Source organism: Oryzias latipes, chromosome 14, assembly GCF_002234675.1.
Source record: "Oryzias latipes chromosome 14, ASM223467v1".
Taxonomy (NCBI): Eukaryota; Metazoa; Chordata; class Actinopteri; order Beloniformes; family Adrianichthyidae; genus Oryzias; species Oryzias latipes.
Genome location: NC_019872.2, coordinates 18,324,500 through 18,346,439, shown reverse-complemented (window position 1 = coordinate 18,346,439; position 21,940 = coordinate 18,324,500).

Here is a 21,940-nt window from a genome sequence, read left to right as displayed (position 1 = left end):
AAATTTTAGTTAAGCTTTGTTATGCATTAAGTAAGGCAAAATAATAAACATTGGCTAAACTGCTAACCAATGGATTAAATAATACACTTAGTAAAGCAAAATAATGCATAAAGGTGTCTGTTAACACATTCATTAATGGTTAGATAATACTTTAGTCTGCATTAACTAATGTTAATAAAGGGTGTCTTAATGTGTTACCTTGTGGATAATAATGAATATGTATGATGTGTTTTTTTCAGAGTATTGAGCACACCTAGTGTTGAAGGAAAAGGCTTGCTAAAAAGACATTGAGTCACATTGGTCAGTTCTTTGCATGTAGCAGTGGTTTGACTGTGAGCATCTGTTCTGTACAGAAAACTGTTCAACTCCTAAAAAAACTGCTCCGTTCACCCAATAAGACTTTTGAATGCAGCGTGATCCTTTCCCAGGTTCACGCCTGAGCAGGCTTTCATTTGTGTTTGGAGGAGTGACCAGCTGAGTCTGAAGGGATTCTTCCATCGATTGTACCTGTGCATCAGTGTAGGTGAGGGAAATAACTGTCCATTTTTCACTACGTTTTTGATTTTTAAAGCCTTTAATGGCAAAATTTTAAAATGTGCCATCTAGAGATACTAACATGGATGCCATCGCTAAACTGACTGATAGTGTAGTTCAATAATTTAGCCTTTTACTGCTAATTACCTGATTGTAATGCGTTTCCCACTACTAAATAAAAGGTGTTCATTGACCCGACATTTTGACACTTTTCTCTAACCACCTATATGGTACTACGTTCCCTATAACATATATTTGCACTATTGGCGCACCATCAAAAAAGGCCTATTTTCAAACTTGTCACATAAAATACAAGCACTCAACCATATGGAACATTAGGCAAGAAAGAAGAGTCAGATATAAATCTGTCAGTCAATCAGACTTTATTAACTGTTTTTACATTAATTCTATGGACATATGTAAGACTGAACTCCTTCCCTACTCCCTGACAGCTAAAAAACTATATAGTGTGGGACTATCTAGTCCCCTGGATTTTAAAGCAATTTGGACACAATGCTCACTACTTTTTTTAAACAACAAATATGGCATCACTAATTTTCAGAAGTAAAAACCTGATCAATATGAGCATTTTACGAAGACTATTTATGAATCCACTGTGTTCTGATGATGAAAACTTGGATGGTTTATTAAAAAAAGTTATTTGAAATAAATAAATCGGTTAGTTCAAAAGGGGCCCAAGTCGAGGAGGCTTGTTTTTCCAGGAGATGATTTTGATTGATTATTATTATTATTATTGCATAGCTTAAAGGGAGGCTAAACCAAATGATTAATACTTTACCCAGATTTAGCACCAGTTCATATCATACAAATGCTATAATATGAAGCACCTTACTTTAATAATTCCAGACGACTAGCAAACTAAAGTGTCTGGACTTGGGCCCTTCTTGAATTAAACAGGGGCGCTGCCATATTGGATAACTAGTGCTGCCATCTATGGGATAAAGCTAAACCCATGCAAGAGAGGCCCAAGTCCAGAAATTTTGCACTTAATGCATTTTAAATGTCTAGCATAGTCAGTACATTACAATGGACTTGGGACTTTTTTGCACCTAATCAGATAGCTTTTCCCTTGAAGACCATAAAACATATAACATCTCTAATTTGAAAAATTGTGGACTTGGGCCCCTTTTGAACTAACCGATTCAATTCTTTTCTCACAAATATCATTCAAATGCAATGCATTGTGGTCTATATTCGCCAATCTAGTGAGCATTGGTACACACTGGATTTTCCCAGAGACTTCTGGGAACTTTCTAATTCACTTGAGTTTGGAATTGTAGATTTGGACAGTTTTACAAAAAGGCGATCGCACTATATAGTGCACTAAGAAGTGAGTAATGAATGGATTCGGACACAACCTTGAACTTGTTTTTTACATGCTACACATTAGCCATGTTAAAAGCATTAGCCACAATAGCATTTCTACAATACCTGTGACCAATGAGTTATATTGATAGAGACACAAAACTAGCCTGTTATCATTGTCCAAGATATGGATATGTCAGTAAACAATAAGGTTGGTCAGATTTTAAAAGGAAAATAACTCTGATCATCATAAAAATAAAACCTAGGTCATGGTATTAATGTTTTTGGACAAGATGCAACAGACGAATGACATTTCAAACTTTTCTATTTATTTGTTTAGAAAACACAAAGCATACCTGATGAATGGCTGTAACTTTGTGTGAATCTTATGTCTGTACGGATTTTAATAAACTGTTTGACTCAAATTTTTTTTTTTAAACGGGTCATTAGGTAGCAGCGTCGCCGCAGACCAGACCCCGTTGTATTTGTTGGCCGGTCTGCACCCAGGGGATGGCGGGGGGGGGGGGGGGGGGCTGTGGATGGGAAAGAGGGTGCAGCGAGCACTTTAGTTCAGGGCTCTGGTGTCGTGAGGTCCGAGAGGTGTTTGCTCTAAAGCAGTGTTTTTCAACCTTTTTTGAGCCACGGCACACTTTAACCTTGCCAAAAATCACGCAGCACACCAGCACCCCCCCCCCCCCCCCCCAAAAAAAAGCAGAAACTCATAGTCTGTTTTGATCTACAGCCCCCCCCCCCCCCCCCCCCGCAATCTGACGTGCATTTTTGTGATAATTGTGGCAGAAAAAGCAGGAAGTTGCAAATGTTTTTTCTAAAAGATGTAATAAAAGTTAAGTTACATACAAACTGTATGTTCGTTGTGGTTTCAATCCGTGTAACAAGGACGACTCATTGTACGCTAAGGCGCTGTCCCTTTAAGCCAATGCATCATGGGAGGTGTAGTGTGAATACGGCGAGAAAACGGCAGAAACACTTGCGTCTCTGAGTTTCATGGTTTTGTTCACTTGTTCCACGGTCTGATACCGGATTCTGTGGAAAGCTACACCGCTAAAGACGAGCTTTAGCTGGTGTTTTTGTTGGAAATGAGTGAGTTATGAGCTAAATTGGAACAAGGAAGTTTAGACTTTAAACACTTCTGATTGGTCAGACTGATGACATGTGATTAAGCCTTCAAGAATGATTGGTGGAGTCGTGGAGACAGTAAAAGCTGCGGGACTTTTCAGAAAACAGTTATAGCTGCAGGTAAATCGCGGTGCCGTCATTCTTATCAAAATGTCTTTAATAGAATCAGTTAAACACAAAGAAATAAGTATTTTATGATCTTTCATATTCCTAACTACTCAGTGTTTTATCAGGACCTGTTTGGATGAACAAAGAGCTGATTTCCTGGAGATGGTTAATGTTTTTAGATCAGTTAATGAGGGCAATTTTCCACGGCACACTTGACCATCTCCCACGGCACACTAGTGTGCCGCGGCACACTGGTTGAAAAACACTGCTCTAAAGCACGCCAGAACTTGTAGAGCCGGAGCCAGTCGCAAAGCACTGGTACGGGGGTTATGCACCAGCTCACCGCTACCGAGGGAATCCTGGTTAGTTTCTTATCCTCCACTTAGAAGTATGCTTCAATTCGAAGGGTCATCCTCTGGTCCTGCCAGAAAATGTGGCAATAGTGCAACATCTAATGCTACCATTGACTTTGAAAAGACAACAAGATCAGTCAATGTTGAGAGTGAACTCCCTCAGATGTTTCTTTCTAAAATATTTTCTACAAGTTCTCCTTTATTAGCTGACAGTATTTTATTTACTTGTGGAAAGTCGCATCCTTGTTTGTCCGGCTCTGTTTGTGCAACCGTAGCATAGCAGTGAGCCGTCATCTCGACTTAGCCAGTATGGCGTCCAACTCTGCATACACAACAAGCTAGTGTAGCAACCTTGTTTGCAACACATACAAAACACAGATAGATATAACTAAAACAAACATTACTGTGACTAAGCTAACTCCCAACCTTTTTATAACAAGTAAAAAAAATACAGTCTAACACTGTTACACGTTAGTGTATGCACAGTTGCACATGAACTTGTTAAAAAAAATAAAAATAACGGACATTTTGACAGAGTTCCGTGAGCAAAAATATGATATAACTGCTGTTGTATCCTCTGAATTATCCGTAAAAGAACATAAGGCATTCCAAAAAATTGTGCAGTTGGTCCTTCTACTGTGAGAAAGATTTCATCATATTTAGTTTGTCATTCAGGAAATAAATATCCCAGTTCCCCTTCAAAGTCAGACTCTGCAACATTCAGACTGTAAAAGCCAAAGAGCTGCAAACTCTGCAGCATTCTATAGCATGTTAAATGTGAACATGAAGGTGAAAGTATGGCACAGACAAAAGACAAAAGAAGAAGAAATGGAGTCTCAGCATAGACAAAGAGGCAAAGCAAGACAGACACTTCATGCAGAAAGACAATTATAACACCTGCTTTTATGGCTTCATCCAAAATGTAGTAATAGATCTGACTCACCTAACATATTCCTACTGTGTACCTGCTGGAGGATGTAAGCAGAAAGCAGAAATTTTCTAACTCTGCTTTTGTTGCGTGTACACAGAGAATGTAACAGATTGTGCTTAGCAGACGTTAACTTTGAACATTTATAGTCACTTAAAGCGAGATTAACGACATAACAAAGAGCAAGGCTAGGGAAAATCCCTGTGGTGCCATTTCTTCAGAGCAATTGCTCAACTAAAATCCACGACTTCCCAAAAATAAACAATTTAAGAAACGAGGAAGAAAAACCAGAAGAAAACAGAAGCAAGTTTCTTTCTTGCTGTGACGTGCGGTGAGGTTAATGGCTGGTGAGGCACTGACGTCATCAGTCAGATTTACAAACATATGAACCATACTAAGTAACTTATTAACCATTTGATTGACAACAGTTAACGTGTTTTGTTTAAAATATCATTTCAACATGTTTTTTTTCATATGCAAACTGCAGCATAGAAAAAAGCACAAACGTTATTTTCGTCTTACCTTTACTTGTAAATAAAGTCCATACGCCGCTCCTTCTGAAGAAAATGACTTGCCGCTTGCTATCACTTCTTCTAGTATTTTTTAGTGTCATAATCTCAGGGCTCACCGGCGCCCCCTAACACGAGGCACGACAATGTCTGGCCTCACCCAGCGGCTTTTTTGCCGGCGTTTAGCGCTCAGCACAAGAAACACGTCCCTCACATACAGTTATTTATAAAAACAAACACTGTACATCATATACATCTGCTAAATTATGTAAACTCAGCTCATATAGTACAAGTGATTGAACCGACATACAGAGAGACAGCAGTACCGTCTGACTGCATAGGTATTGCGCAATCCAAGGTGAGGCTCAGCGGGCTGGTGCCTCATCGCACGTCACTTTTTAGTATCTGAACGGCAAATGCGGAAATTCAGCGATTTTGAAAAGAAACAAAACCCAAAAATGGTAAATTTAAATGGAAAATGACTGCAAAGCACAAATTACTGATTAAATATAATAATTGAATTTATTTTTTCTCTTTTCTTCCCATAATGACAGGTGAGGCACAGCCTCACCTGCCTCTCCTGACTGCACGTCACTGCTTTCTTGACAATATGATGCAAGTCATGCTTCTCCATGTCTGTGAGAGGATGACCATGTATGGACTTCCTGCCTCAGCTGTTCATCTAGATTCTAGAATGATCAGTTAGGATATTGCCACACACCTGGTATTCAAGATTTCTACTACTAATTTTTCTCTGACACATCTTGATAGTTGCATTACTATTCATGTTAGTGGTTTCTTCATGTCCAAGTCAGGTCAAGTTGCAGACCTCTGCATGCCCTCTGATGACCTGTTGCTTTGCCAGTACCTCACCTCTGCCTGTCCATCGTTTTGTGCTTTTCAGTCATACTTTGGCTTGTACCACTCGTCTGTCGTGTCACCAAGTTCCTGACCATCGCCTGCACCTCACTTTGAGTTATGTTTCACGTATCAACCACTACCAGACTACAGTCTTCAAGGAAGTCATACCGTGGTGTATATCTTCCAGACTCCAACTTTCTTCTCCAGTGCAATCCCAATCCTGACCCATAACATATGTCCACACAGGAGTACAATACTATCCTTTTCTAAACCGACCAAGGTTAAATTTAGTCATTTCTGTAAATCTACATGCTGGGAAAAGATGACAGCTCTTTGATTTGTGTCCAAATCTCTACAAAAGATTATTTAATTGGTGGAGCCCCAAAACTACAACAAATGGATAAAAAAGCTTAGCCAAAAAAAAAATATATATATATTAAAAATTATAATAAAATAATAATAACAGAAATAGCTAAATATCTAGATGTATAGTACTGTATATGCAAGGTAAAGACCCAGTCTGATGAAAATTATATTTTTGGTGTTTTTGACATGGCTTTTATTCTGTTGATTCCTTACGTATGGAGACAAATTAACCTCAATATTGCATATTTGAGTACCTTTTTTAATCAAACTGTTGTGTATCAGGCGCGGAAAAATCCTGTTGGAAAAAAAGTTTATTTGAGATGTAGAAAACACAACTAGCACACACGAGGAGTAGAGAGATGATGCAGAATCAAAACCTATTTACTGCAGAGAGTTGCAATTCAAAGAAGAGATATAGAAATGCTAGCTATTGTTTTTTTTTTTTACCCAAAAAGCAACTGTGAGGGGAAGGGGGCGGGTTTGCACCGTGCCAACTGTCCTGCTCATGACTTAGATGCAAATTTCTATTTAACTCCCGCCGCTCTGCAGAAACTACATCCTATAAAAAGAAAACACTGGGTTTTTATTTAGGCTAAACACTGCATAATCATAATTCAAATACCTCAGGGAACGCTTTAAAAATAGCTGAAAAGATGATTGGAGTCAGTCTTCAAATGTGGATGAGACAACCTTCACATAAGTATACATAGCACATGGAAATCAGCTGAAGTTTTTAGTTTAGCTTACCTGTTTTTGGACCGAATAGGACACGTGGACACTGAGTGATTGTGTTGTGTATGTGCTTGTATTTGTACACACTTGCAAACACGCTGATGTGCTTTGGCACCTCGTTAAATTTTAAATACACCCCTGCCTTTCAGTTACTCAGTTGACCGTGAACTTCTCTGTATACCAGGGAATACTGTTGTCAAACATGAAGCCATCTATCTGACAGTTTAAGTCTGGCCATAACCAGTTGGGCTAAAGTACAGAGATCCCACGCAGAGCAGCATTCCTATATTAGAAAATCAAGGAGGTCCCATGAAAACGCATCACAACTCGATTAAAATGCTGTGATGGAGTCTTAAGAGAGCAGTTCATAAACAAGCGCTCACTCTATTTAAACAAAGTCACCACATAAAAATGGAAATGATCCACAATAATGTACCTCATCAAGAAACAACAATAATATTTTTACATTCTTTAAAAAAAGAATGTTGAAAGGGACGTTAAACAAATTAAATGGTTTTTTTTGTGTAATTTTTTTAATAATAGTTATACTTCAGATATCTATTTAAAAATACTTTATATTTTATAATTTTGACATGAAAATCATACTTTAAGAGTAAAAAAGATATCAGGCTTAGAGTGAAAAACCAAAGGGTGACATGTGAGTTGCCTTTTTATTCCCAGGCTTACAGTAAATGTGCCCAAAGCACACATGGAGATTTGTCAAGAATTGGCCAAAAGGGCACACTGTGACAAACCGTTGTAAAAAGACAGCAGATTTTCAACAGTTAAGTACTGTTTTTCAGAAGTAAAGTGAAGTACTGAAGGGTTTTCTTTTTCTTTTTTTTCTTTTAGTGCTCGAGATAAGAATTACAGTTAACAATAGACTTAGCTTATAATTTTATGGAAACATACTGTATTTTTTGCCTAGGAGGCAACATTTTCCTCTGTGGTTTGGATTGTTACAGCAAGACTCACTTTCAGCTTAATAATCCTTTCTCCTTGAATTTGCCTGCTCAGTAGTATCAATTAGTACATTTTTTAAATATAAATATGAATTTTCATTCATTCATTCATTTTCTTAACCATTTATCCCTTTCGGGGTCACGGGGCTGCCGGAGCCTATCCACTTCAGCCACTTGTGGGCGAAGGCAGGGGACACCCTGGACAGGTCGCCAGTCTGTCGCAGGGTAGAATGTCCACAAACACACACCCATTCACTCTCACACTCATACCTAGGGACAATTTAGAGTTGCCAATTAACCTATGAAGCATGTTTTTGGATGGTGGGAAGAAGCCAGAGACCCCAGAGAGAACCCACGCATACACAGGGAGAACATACAAACTCCACACAGAAAGGTCCCCCGTTGATGTAGTTTTTCAGGTCCCCCAGCCGGGACTTGAACTGGAGGCCTTCTTGCTGTGAGGCAAGAGCGCTAACCACTGCACCACCGTGCAAATATGAATTTATTTAATAAAACATTTGGGTTTAACATATAGTAGTTTAATAGTTGCTAAGGATTTATTGTTTAGGTTTACATGTTTTTATTTTTAGCAAGTTACTTACACTTACAAAGGTAAGATCTGGCTAAGAATTTTACATTAACAGTGCATTTTGTTGTTTGTATTTAAATTAATTTCGTTGATTAAAGCTAACATTGAGTTAGAGTTAATACGTTTTTTTTTCATACTAAGTTGGGAAGAAAAGCAACTTTATTCATTAATTGTCTTGTAATTATCCTTAAGTATTTAATGTTATGTTACAATGCGCTGTCTGATTTGAGCTTCTTTTCTTGCTAACCCACAGTTTTATTTCAACCAAAGAATAGATTAAAGGGCAAACTTTAGACCAAGGTTTTCCAAGAATACAGAAAAGCTTGTTTAGAGGAAGGCACAAAGCATGAATCAACAGGTTTTTTTAAGTGACTCTTTATAATAATAAGTAACGTGTTTGAGTGATAAATGTTTGTCTATTTTCCCATTATTTCATACCTTTATGTCTCAATTTTTCTTTTTCTCTTTTGTTTAATTTTAATATCTCACGAAGTGAGCATTCAGTAAAGACTTACCAGTCTTCTAAACTATTTAGAAAAAGACAGCACATTGTTTGACATTGATTTTAAACATCCTTTCCAATGCAAATTGTGTTTTTTTGGCGTTTTTAACATGTTCTTGTGGCATTTTTCTGATGAGCGAGAACATATATGAAGAAAATTAATTATATATCTGCATCATTAGGTATCAAGGGGTTAAAACCGCTCAAAAGATGATCAGAGCAGGTCTTCATCACAACTATGTTCATATTCATAACTTTTTTTAACCCAGAATTTTTCTGTAATAGTGATCTATTCACAGGTAAATATGACAAAGATCTCAGATTTCAGAGTTGTTTATATGTAAGTTTAATTATTAATTTCAGTGAAATCATTTTATGTTAATCAATGTTGCACAGTGGAAACATAATATATTGTCATAAGGTTACGAATTAGAAATGCTTTACAAGTCACATATATTAGGTAGGAGGTCGAAATAGAGTACCATCCTGGTGAGCGAGGACTCTATTGTATTTGTACAGTGAAAAGTTGCTACAGTGCAGCAAACTCTGTCTGTTATGCAAAAAAAAGAGAGAAAAAAAAAACCTTTTTTTTTGTTATCTGGCTTACTACCAAAACTCTGTAACTGTGATTGAAGGACCTTGGCAATCAAGTTTCTAGGGGTCACCGTGGATAAGAGTTATTTTAGCAAAATGAAAAATTTACAAGCAGCTCTCCGATTCTGTTATTGAGTACTGAAAGAGAAGCTGCTTAAAGGCACATGAGAGCCCAGTGGGAGTAAGCAAAGTAGCATCTCAGTGATTTGCACAACATAAGAGAGGTGAAATAGTGTGATCTAAAGAAACAAATATTAGATCTTTGATCAGAATAGTCGGTCATGTATTAGGTCTAACTGCGCTCTTGGGATGAGCAGCAGGCAGGCATGGTGATGGATGATGGATCAGTCAATACAATTTACAGCAGGTTTGAGTGAAAGGCTTTTCTCAGGATTCCAAGATAAAGTAAGATATTATCAGAAAAAAAGAGAGACCATCCAAAGTACCATGTTTTTGAAGACAACCCTGAGTGTAAGGTCGGGTTTCTGTCCATAGTTTGGCCGGTAAAGTGACTTTCACTCTGGTTCGACTTGTGTTACAGTCATATTGGCCTCGACAACGCACGTTTTAGCGACCTCTTCCAATGTAAAGTCTGTGTAAACACACTTACATGCGCATTTCCGACTTCCAATCTGAAAATTGTCACGTCCATGTGTCCTTACTTAATTTTTAAAGTCTCTTTTTGGGCTCTACGTACAAAGTGTTTGGCGATATTTGCACATTGAAAGGCAATTAGGGATTCAGATTTGGTAGCCGTGTTCGGTTCTGTCCTTTTTGGGGAGCCGGTTTAGCTCGTGCTGGTTTGCGGCGCCTTCCGTCCGTGAAACCAGGGTTCGACTCCGGGCTGCTCCCTGTTCCCTTCTCTACCTCTGTGCCGGTCCCAAGCCCGGCTTGAGAAGGTTGCGTCAGGAAGGGCATCCGGCGTAAAAACATTGCCAAGTTTACCATGCGACTTGTTCGCTGTGGCGACCCCTGATGGGAGAAGCCAAAAGAGGAAGAAGAAGAAGTTCGGTTCTGTCCTTTTTGATTCACTAAAAAACCAACTGTTTTAAAAGAAAAATTTGATTATGGAGAAGAAAGTAATTACTGCGGTGTGTGCCCAAAAAGAATCATATGAAACAAAGTCTTTCATTTATTGGAATGGAGCTGTGAAAGACAAATCCTGGAGACAGATTCACGAGATTTCCATTTTTTTGACATTTCACACCAAGCCTCTTCCAAATGTGAGTACATATGTTCAGTGAGAACAACATATATATGCTCAGTGTGTACATAGAATTAAATGTGATTTAAAAAAAAAATAGTAATATAGGACACAATTTCTTTATTGTCATCTGGATAATTACTCATATGTTTTACTAATATACAAGACTCCTCCAATGAGCTTCACGAAACAACACAAGCATCAATGTGTAATAATAATTAAGCGTCCAAATGTTTTATCGATTATTGGCATCTATTCTGTTTTTATGATTTACCTTTCAAGATTAAATTTACATTCTTGTTCCTATATTTTGTTCAAAACATTTCACCCAAAAGTGCGACTTATTCTCCAGAGCGACCTTAGTACCGACAATGATAAACTTTAATGATAAACGAAAAAGTTCTTTCAGTACAATCTATTTAAAGAGATTGTTTTTGATGCCCAAAAGTAGATAAAGGAACACAAACAGCTCCTCATCCATCCTGAGTTTACTTCCAATAAAAATGAGGGAAATTGAATTAAACATGTATGTATGATGAATGGAAAATTCTTCATTGTCAAATTTTAAATACTGCTGAAAAAAAAATGTTCTAGCACAGACCATTTTATAGTGAAAATATAAAAGAAAGATAAAAGAGGTTTAAAAGTTTTGGAAAAGTTTAAATAAACTATATGAATGCTTTAGCGTTGTTTGTAACAAGGTCATTTGGAAGCAGAAGGAAGAAGTGGTTTGCTTCTGTGCCTCACAGCTAAAATGTCCTGTTTCATATCCCGACTGGTGTTTTTCTATGTGAAGTTTGGCTGTTCTCCTTGTGCTTGTGTGGGTTTTCTCCAAGGAGTCCTGCTTGTTTGGTTCACAAAAAACATGCTTTTCAGGTTGACTGGTTATTTTTCATGCAAATGAGAGTGAATTAATAAAATACAGGAGCAATTATTAATGGTAGCCTAGTTTTAAATCTATCCAAAATGTGTGTCTTGTATCTAAGTGTGTCTTTCTTCCACACGTCTCGCTTTGCAGGAGTGTCCAATACAAGAATGGCTCAGATTTTACACCTGCTGACATAAGATGTCAGACACAATTTCTTCTGTTGCACTGGTCAGTCTGCATTAATAAATCAGGTCTCTTGACAGGAACGCCTTAAGGTACATATTGTAAGGGACCAAAGACGTTATTTTCTGTGATGTTGGTCCTCTTCAATTTCACTGGTGGGAAACCTCTGCAAATATAATAAGACAATCTGTGCTTTTCAGCACCTCGATATGGACAACAAATCCCTTTGAAAATGTTCCCGCAGAAACCTCTTTTGAACATCTTTAGTTGAATTGTTTGGTAAATAAATGGAGGCTTACTCTTACATTGGTGGATGTGATTGCTCTGCAGAGCATGTGGGCTGTAAAAAGAAACGTCCAGCTTTGTGGCGTAGCATTAAGCATTTCATTTTGAAAATGTCTTTTTGTTATTTCCAATAACTCTTTGTGCCAACATTGTTACATCAAAGTTTCTGTTTTGTTTTTTTATAAACACTTTGAATTAAATGTTTCTGACATCATTTTTACATTTCCCTGTCTTGAACAGGCATATAGTTCACTTAAAGTTCACTTAAAGAAAGAAAAGAAAGGTACTCATTTTATCTGTCCTTTTAAGACTGGCCCTGTTAGGCGAACCTCGCTGCTCTTTCATGCCTTGCTCATGTCGCCATGGCAACACACCAGCCCCTGCAGGCGTCTGCCAAATTGACAGTGTAAAACAGAGCGTACACATCCAGCCATTCATCCAGCCCCCACTCTTTCCTGAGCAGAGGCATTGCCCATGTTGTTAATTAGTTGATACATGGAAATCCAACCGGTGACTTATCAGATGAACCGTCATTTTCTGGCTATAAAATCTGGGATTGCTTTGTTCATTTTTCAAAGACTAATTTGCTAGAATTCAAGAGAGGCAAATTGCAAAAGGTGTTAGTGACCAAAAAACCTTTCAGGTTGAGATGGAATCAAGCGTGGGAGCAGGATCACAGTGTAGGAGGATTTAATAGACCCTTACCTGCAGGGTATACAGGCATTTTCAGCAATTGAGCTGTGATGTTAGTAAGCTGTTATAAAGCCGGAGATGACACAAACTGTGTCAGTTCATCGCCGACTCTCTACATAAAGACCATCCATGTAGTTACAATGCGCAGCAGGCATCAAAAGACATGCTTTTCAGCACTGGAAATCAATTAGTTTTGACATTTTGCATTTTAAAGAAAGAGCAGAACACATGATGTGGATGTCTGACATGACTAAACTAAAAAGCTTGAAGCAAAGCACATACATTTATAAAATAGGAAAATAGTAAATTGTATAAAATCAATATTTTTGTCCGCACATTTTAAGCAAAATTACATTAACACTTTTTTATGCCAATGTGATCTATAATCTACTGTGTCCCTGAAGTGCAAATTGCATCAACAAATCACTCAAGGAGAAAACATATTAAAGATCACAACAATTTAAAAAAAAATTAAAAATATTAAGAAACAGCATTACACTTTGGAAATCAAACCACAAATCCAAAAAGTTGAAATGCAGTATAAATTCAACCTTTTGGGAAACAATAGTAATTTCAAGAAATCAAAATAAAATGCTAAAAACTGAAAGACATCAAGAACTGGAATAGATAGGTACTATGGGGCATCACTGATTGGATGATGGTGTTTGTCCATTATTTTTAACCGAAAGTAATTTGGCATTAAATGATACTGGATTCCATCATCTAATCAGTGATTATTTAGTGATTGACTTTCCAAAATGTTTATTTTCATTTTCTCCATTTGGAATTGTGTTTTGGAGTGTAAGGTTGCGTTTCTATCTACAGTTTGGCCGGTAAAGTGACTTATACTCAGGTGCAAAGTACGTTCACATCGGCCTCGGTGATGAACGTTCAAGTGACCACATTAATGTCTATGTAATCTCGCGAATACACACCGCTACTTACGCTTTTTGGTCAGTTTTTCGGCTCTACGTAGAAAACCCGTTTTGAAAGTTTCACCAATCAGGGACTCAGTTTGGTCGTGACATTTGGGTAGTGTCCTTTTTAATTCCCAGAAGTGCCTCCTGATTTAAAAGTGATCATGGAGGAGAACCCAAACACTGCGGTTTGTGCCCAGCCGGAATTTGTGTAATTTAGTTTTGATTCCTAAAATTAAATGTTGTTGGAGTTTTTTTATTTTTTGTTTTACGTACTGTTAAGTTTTGTTATTTTTTGCCACAAAGGTTCTACCCCTTGTCTTGTAAAACCATGTACACCCATGCCAAATAAGGAGCACCTCAAAAAGTTGGGCTGCACTGCAGTCAACCTTGAACTGTATGTGTGTACTGTATTTCTGTTGTCTGTCTTGTTCTACGTTATTGTTAATACAATTGTTTCTCTCGCAATCAATAAAGTACAGGTCCTTTCTATTCTATTCAAAAATTTTAATTGTGATATTCAATATGTTTTGCATTGAGTGATTTGTTGATGCGATTTTGCACTTCAGCGCCACCGTAAAAAGCTTTTTTAAGTGAAAACGAGAAATTATTTGAACAATTTCTTTTTTTTTTACATATTGAAGTCAGTTCTTTGTTCATTTTTGTTTATACTGGTTTTATAATATTGCAAGCCACAACTAAGAAACAAGACTATTCTTAAAGAGTGCTACAAAAAGATGTTCTATTACACAAAAAGCAGAAAAAAGTGTAAATGTATACGAAACGATATTTACTCATACTCTGGTCACAAGCAGCTGGTGGGGGGCCAGATGTGCTAAAGATGAAATGATTTATGTTCATGAACAGTCCCTAGTGCAGTCTAATTAGCATGTAATAGGACACCAAATCTAGTACAGGAGGTCTGTTATTCAAGGATAAAGCTCATCTCTCATTTGAATGCATTTTTCATAAGCTGCTCTAATTAAGTTTCATTAGCATTATTAATTAAACATGAAAAGACTCTCATTTCCTCCATATCATGGTGTCTACTTCAAAACAGCTCAGACTGACACTTCCTATAATAATGTAAATCTCAGTTGTTGTTTTTTTATTCTTGTAAATGTCCACTACTAGAGTAGTTTGGCACAACCAAATTAGTGTTTGATAAAAATGCTTTGATGAAGTATCAGCTGATCCATTCATGTTGTTATGCTTTCCCAGTGGACTGGGTTCCAAGCAGAGATCTCCAGACCTTCGTTGCTTTTTGACTATTCCCCATAGGAGTCACCCCACCAAATCATTTGCCTTCAGCCCCATCATTTTCCTTTTTTTTTTTACATGGCACCCCCTTCCTGCCCCAACTCTCTGCACACTTTCAGGTTTGTGACAAGCACACAAAAATACTCGATTAAGAAGAGATCTCAAGAATGTGAATAAAAGAAAGTTTATTTGTGATACAAAAGATGTGCATGAAAGAAGTTTTTGGTGGTGAAAGGCTCTGGTGGGATAAACTCGGACCGCAGATGGATAAACCCCAGAGCCTAGACGCTGATGGTGGTTGAGGGCCACAACATTGGTCCAGATAGAAAATAGTGAAGGAGGGCCAGAAAAACCTATACGGAGGCCATATGCGGCTCATTAACTTAATTTTTCAATTCTGGCAAGCCGAACTGAAATAAACTGTAATGAAAACTTTTGTTAATGTTCTATTTTCCCTGTAATTTTGGTATTTTCCTTCGGATGGCACACTATAAATACATCAACCTTTGTTTAGGTGCATAATGTTATTCAAAATTCACGCAGTGTTGGAAGATTTGTTGTCTTTCTTGTATTAATGCTTGTTTTCCGGGTCATTTTTTTGCCGTTTCAATGTTCCATTCAGATGAACGCTACATTTCTCTAAGTTTGCGTTTTTCCAACCCATTGGTGCAATTGGCACTACAATGAAAACAAAAACCACAGTTTTGAATTCAAATCTTCAAAATGTTCAGTTTAAAGTATTTGAATTAATTTTCCATCCGAATTAAAGCATGTTTTCATCCAGATTCCATGTTATTTCTTTCTCATATGATTACCAAAATGCACCTTGCACCTGCTTCTTGCCTGGCCATTCTGTCAAATTTTAGAACCTTTTGTGGCCCACGAGTCAAAACAATTTGTCCACCCCTGATCTAGAATGTAAAAAGATAGTGGTAAAAATATGATTGTAGTAGAGAAGAAAGGGCAGATAATTTACAGTGTACTGTAGAGTGAGTAACATAAGAACCCAGCTCAAGTGAGGTAGATCTTCCCTATCGTAATTGTATCCCTTTGTGATTGGAATACAGATTTTGAGACTTAAAATGTTGAAATTACAGCTTTTTTTTCCTTCGTACAGCTTTTGATCACCAAAAGCTCATCCAGTATCACTGCTTCCCTTGTGTGGCTGAGAATCTGCTTTAGTCTGCAATGCAGCTGTTTAGCATTGTGTTGGCAGGGAGACCCCTCTACATGAAATTTCAGAGAAGCTGGGCCAAAAAACACTGGTGAAGTTCAGTATTGATAGGCAGTTACTATTCACACTCTGGGTGGTATAGGCATAATGCAATCGATGTAATTTCTCCCAGTCTATTTTATGCAATCAGGAGTTGTGTCAAAATTAAAAACATCAGGTCAGTCTCGACTGGGTAATGCATCTTAAACTGGGCCACTTACGACTGAAATTGAATCCAGTGGTTCTGAAAGAGATTGTTTTCAGAATTAATGCTGCATTCACACCGTTTTGTGTATCAATTTTTTCGTCTGCCGGCTCTTATTGACGGTTGTCCAAAAATGTGTTAATACACTTGACACTTCTGACACCTGTGGGAGGAGCTACCATCAGAAGTTTTTAGTCCTCATCGCTGCATGCATGGAAGACATGGATGACATCGAGAGGTCAGATTTATTCATTTTAAAGACCTCTACAAAAGCATCGGCAAGAATTTCACCATGTCTGTGTTCGTGAGAATATTCAGAGACTCTCCCAGGACGGTGAACTTCACCCTCTACTGCAGGAGCTGCATCTGAATGACGGCCCTTTCAGCCCTACTTCTGTCTCTCTGCGACCCAGTTTGACGACATGCAATAATTAGAGGATGGAAAAAGTAAAAATAAAATTAGAGGACCTTTTTTTTATTATCTCGATACAAATATGAAAAATATTCTGAAGTAAAAGAGGAAAATGATCAGATGTTAGTTTGGTCTTGGATGTGTTGACGACGTGATCAGCGGGTGGAGTCCCAAACTGAGTCCCTGTGTCTAAAGTCAGAAATCTGCCTCCCCCTCTGGTCACCGGCGGAAGCACTCTCCAGAGTACTGAAAGCACTTCATCTCCCTGCACACCCAACATACACTTCCTGGATGCCACACAGCTGACTCTCATTCACTCAATCAAAAACAGCATACTTAAGCACCGTACTGAGCTGCACTCAGTGTGAAGCATTGTTTGTGCCACTCTTCCTTCCTGACCGAGTGTTATAGTTGGACCTGATCTTCTGTCACCTGTCACCTGTCACCAGACCCTGCTGCCTGCCTGCCCCAACTCTCACCTGGATTTTGACTGTCCTGTCTCTCCTCTGAGGAACTTATGCCCGTTATCGACTCCTGCCTGCCTGTCCCTAATTCAGCTTTATGGACTTTAAGCTGAGCTAATAAACCTGCTGCATTTAGATCCAGCCGTCTGCCTATTCTTGTGACACCCTGATTGGTTGACGCGATGTGAATTCTTCAAAGTTCAGATATTTAAACTACGGAAACAATGATGCCCAAAACGCACTGCTGCCAGACTGCCGCACAACGCCCTGACACCCAAAACACGCTGCAAAACCTTTGATTGCATCTGTACATTGACTTAACAATGAAACTGGATGCCCCTGCCAATGGGAATCAGGTTTGATGTAAATGCACCTTATTGCTTTGTCTTAAAGTTGGTTGTTTTTTATTTAGCCTGCACAACCCAACATTCCACTCAGGTTTAACTTTCACATCAGCCAAAGCTTAAATCATTCAAAAAAGGTCTAATCTTCTCCTCATTACAAACTGATGTTTTCAGTTTGACTTAATACTGTACCCTGAAGAACAACACTTACTGTGACAGTGATGAGGTCTTTGCTCATGGATCCTCACATATTGATATTTTTACCAAAAAAAAAAAAGATATAAATTGTTTTTAAAGCACTTGTTGGTTTTAAAAGGTTAAAAGATTTTGCTCCCTCAGTGAGAGTAGATAAGCTGCTCAGATCAAAGAAAAGGAGTAAAAGAAATCAAAGACTGGTTTTAGTTTAACCTGCATGTGGCTTAAAGGCTCAAGGAAACCTTCACCCAGGGTACATGGAGGTCTACTGCAGCATAACTGACACAGCGTAACACTCACACAGGGCTAACCGCTTCAGTGCCCACGAGAAGCTGGCATCCCCGACCCTTCTGGATTTAGATAAATATCCTCAATGCTACTTTTTGTAGTCCCACTGGGATTTTTGGTGGATATCTTAACAATTCCAAATCTACACTGAATTCACCTAATCTACGTTATTTTTGTTAACCTTCATAGCTGTTTATTTGATGCTAGTCTCTTCCCTAAAATAAACAAATGGTATTTCTTACTCCATCCTGACCATCACCGTGTCCACTTTTTCTGGCAATGGAGTCATCCTTCGCCCGAATGCATACACATACATTTCTTAAGAAGCATGACTGGTTAACTTGTACTGTCAAATGTAACCTTATTCAACTCATAGCAAGATGCTGATTCATTTAAAAGAACTAACCCTCTCTTTGACACAGCTACTTCAACATTTGAAATCAAACAGGGTTTTTTTTTTATAAGTTATTTTTTTTTTTTTTTATTGTATATATTAATTTGGTCCTCTGATGTTGAATTAAATAATTAATCAACTTTATATCTTTTTTCTTTTAAAGGCCGCTGCAAGAAAAAGGCTTCACAGCAGAAAGTCTCGGTTCTCACTCCATAAACATCCCAACATAAATATTATTAACTCTAAATCTCTGAAACGCATCCAATTCACTGAAGTATAAGAAGTAAGTACTGTTTTTTGCTAACTTTCCAGTATTATTCCTTTTTTTGCACCTTTAGGTTGCGTCTCTATCAGGGTGAATTTATGTTTTTAATGTATATTTGCATATTTATAATCTTGAATTTGTTTCCATTTTAACAGCAAATCAGTTTTAATAGGTCTACATCATTTGTGAAAACATTGTTTGCGTCCACTTTTGTGCTTTAAGCTACATAATGCAGTATTGTGATGGTCCGGGACTCTGGCAAAGCTTAGAACTTTAACATTTTAAAACAAGTTTGAAAAGTTTCATCTTGAAATCAGATATAGAAAACATTGTTTTCCGTATGTCCTTTTTATTCTGTTCTTGCAATCTTCTAACTTTGAGGCACAAGAGACTTCTATCCAAGAAAGTTTAGATTTTATTGTTAAAGTTTGCAGGGCCAAACCATCCACAAAAATGAACAGGATGCTGTTTCTTGTTCTTCCTAAAGAAGACATAAAGCTGAAAAAGTAGACAGGCAAACAAATACAACTGTGTGCGTGATTGTTGCGTTGGTTATATGCAATTCATCAGTAATTCATGCGTCAATTAAGTAATATGTGCACCGTATAGGTGATATAAATACACATTCGTGGTATATGCGTGAAAATTCTGTTAGACATGCGTGGAACAGTCATGAAAAGACACAAATCTGATTCTTGCAAAAATTTCACACAATTACAGATTTATAATTACAGCTGTCATTAGCTCTTAATTTGTCCTCCTGATTTTAAACAAAAACAAATTTATATTTTTCACACTGATTCTAAATGTTAGTTCAATTTTCCTGAGGAAAATTATTTTATCTGGCGTCTTCATTTAAAGTGTTCTTGGTGGAATTTATGATCCGACAACATAATAGTTTGCAGCTGAACCCCAAAAGTAAACAGGATCTAATAGATAGTTAAATAATTTATCTAGGCTCATGGGGGAACTGAAGATCAGGAGCATCTGGCAGATTCTCAGGTCGGCAGACGGTGTAGCAGTAACCAAGCAGTAAAATATTAACATTAAACTTTTTTTTTTGCCTCTCAGTTGCTCCCTTTAGATGTCGCCACTGTGAATCATCGCCCTCTATCTCATACTCGTTCTCTGCATCCTCCTCGTACACATCAACCTCTTTCGTCTTCCTTTAAGCCTCTTTCTTGGTAGTTTCTACTTCAGCATCGATTCACCAACTTCATTACAATAGGCTTTCCACAGGTTGGGTCATTGCTGTCCCTCGTGCTCCTATCACCACATGAGCCATATCCTTTAGTGTGAGAAAAATGTAAAGGAGAATGGAATGTTAAATCTTATAAAAATATAAAAATAAAACATGGACCAATGGGCTTGATGGAAGATAAGGCACTTGTTTGTGCCAAGGTATTTTAAGTTTGTAGGATTAGTTGTAAACTTACCATTGAACCAACGTCTGCATCCAAGTCAGTTTTCCAAGGCCAGCTTGATAGACATAGCCTCTGACCTTTTGGAAAAGAATGGCACCCACACTTGAAATAGAGGCATGGACGTCAACAATAAACTGTCAGGACTTGACAAATAGAAGAGAATTTTCCTAAAGTTTATTTTATTCCTGTTTTGCAGCAAATGTTGTTCACCTTTCGGCATATCCTTGTAGGAGTCACCACAGCGAATCATCTTTCTCTTATTCACGTGGTTTGGCAGAGATTTTTACCCTGGAGGCCCTTCTTTACACAACCCTGTTTTTTTAGGTAGCTGTATTGAGGGCATCAAAAATAAATACACCATTTTCAGAAGCCTAATATTGTGCAGATAACATCCATTATTTAAAAAAAACTAATTTTACCTTTTCAGGAAATTTTCATTTCTTTAGATCCGCCTGTGTTCAAGTTCAGCTTAACTTAAAAGATTGTGTCAGGGGTGCCTTGTTTTATTAGCTGATGAAGTTATGTATTTTATTTTTACTTTTGAGAGTTCAGAAGTGAGCAGAAATGTGATTTCAGCATTCACCTTTTGTCTGTCAATTTCAGTCCCAACATGAATCAGCTGAGGGAGCGCTCAAATTGGAGATGGAATGAAACAAACTGCTAAGTAGCACAGCTCACTGATTGATTTTTGACTGTGTGGCTCTTTGTTACATGCAGTAGCTTTCATATTGAATGTTTTTAGTGCTGGCCTTCATACTTTACAACAAATAAAGCTGCTGAGAATGAATGTGTGATATTAACTATACATATGAAGCGATTTTGCCAGTGTTTTTATAAGTTGTGTCTTACATTATTATTTTCTTTTTAATAAATTTATTTTATGTCTATATTTTTTCAGTTAAAACATCATCAGAACAGAAAATGCTTCTCATCAAAACCAGCCCAAGCATTTAAAAAATATCATTTTTAAATTGGAACAACCTTTTAAAAAATATCAAAAAGCCTTTGATTTATTTTTTCTGCATTCGTCTTTGTAAAACTTCGATCATACTCAATAAAGTCCATTTTCTATCATTGTATGTAAATGTGCACGCTCCACTCTGATACACTAAATAAATCTCAGTGGTGAGTCTAATTAAAATTTGGAGGCCAGATGTTTTGCCATCTCTTTTTATCCCTCAAGTGTTCTTTTGGCAGCCTGAAGAGTCTATTTTTTAATACACAGTTTGGAGACACAATAAAGCAAACGGAAATCTCTTTCATATTTTGCCAGATTAATCTTACAATATAACTGTGTCCTTTGGTGTGAGTTTGTTCATCTACTCATCCTTTAGGACCAAAAGGGTTTAATCCAGAAATGATTTTTTTTTCTTTTCTTTTTTGCTAAATAGGCTTTTGTATCTGGGTAAGAATACTAACAGTGTGGCTGAAATCAGGAATAAAAGTGTGTTCATGCTTACTACTTTTAATCATGGGACACAACTTTAGTTAGTTGGTGAAATGTGTTTTTCTTTAACCCTTGTGCTATCCTAGGCAGTTTAACATTGGTAGTTGGGTCATCTAGACCCACAAGACAGTGCACTGAACCTTTCTTCTTCAATGATTTGTGATCTTCACTGGTGTCCATGGATTACATGAAATCTTTCCACCTTTATCCACCTTTGTCATGGTAGGGAGAACACGTCAATGTAAGTGTGGGGTCATCTAAGATAGCACAACCTTGGGGTAAAAAAGGGCATAGCCCTGCTAGGAGGACATCACCAACAGGGTTCTAAGCTGGGAGGACATTTGGAGAACACCACCAGCAAGACCCAGTTTCCTGGTG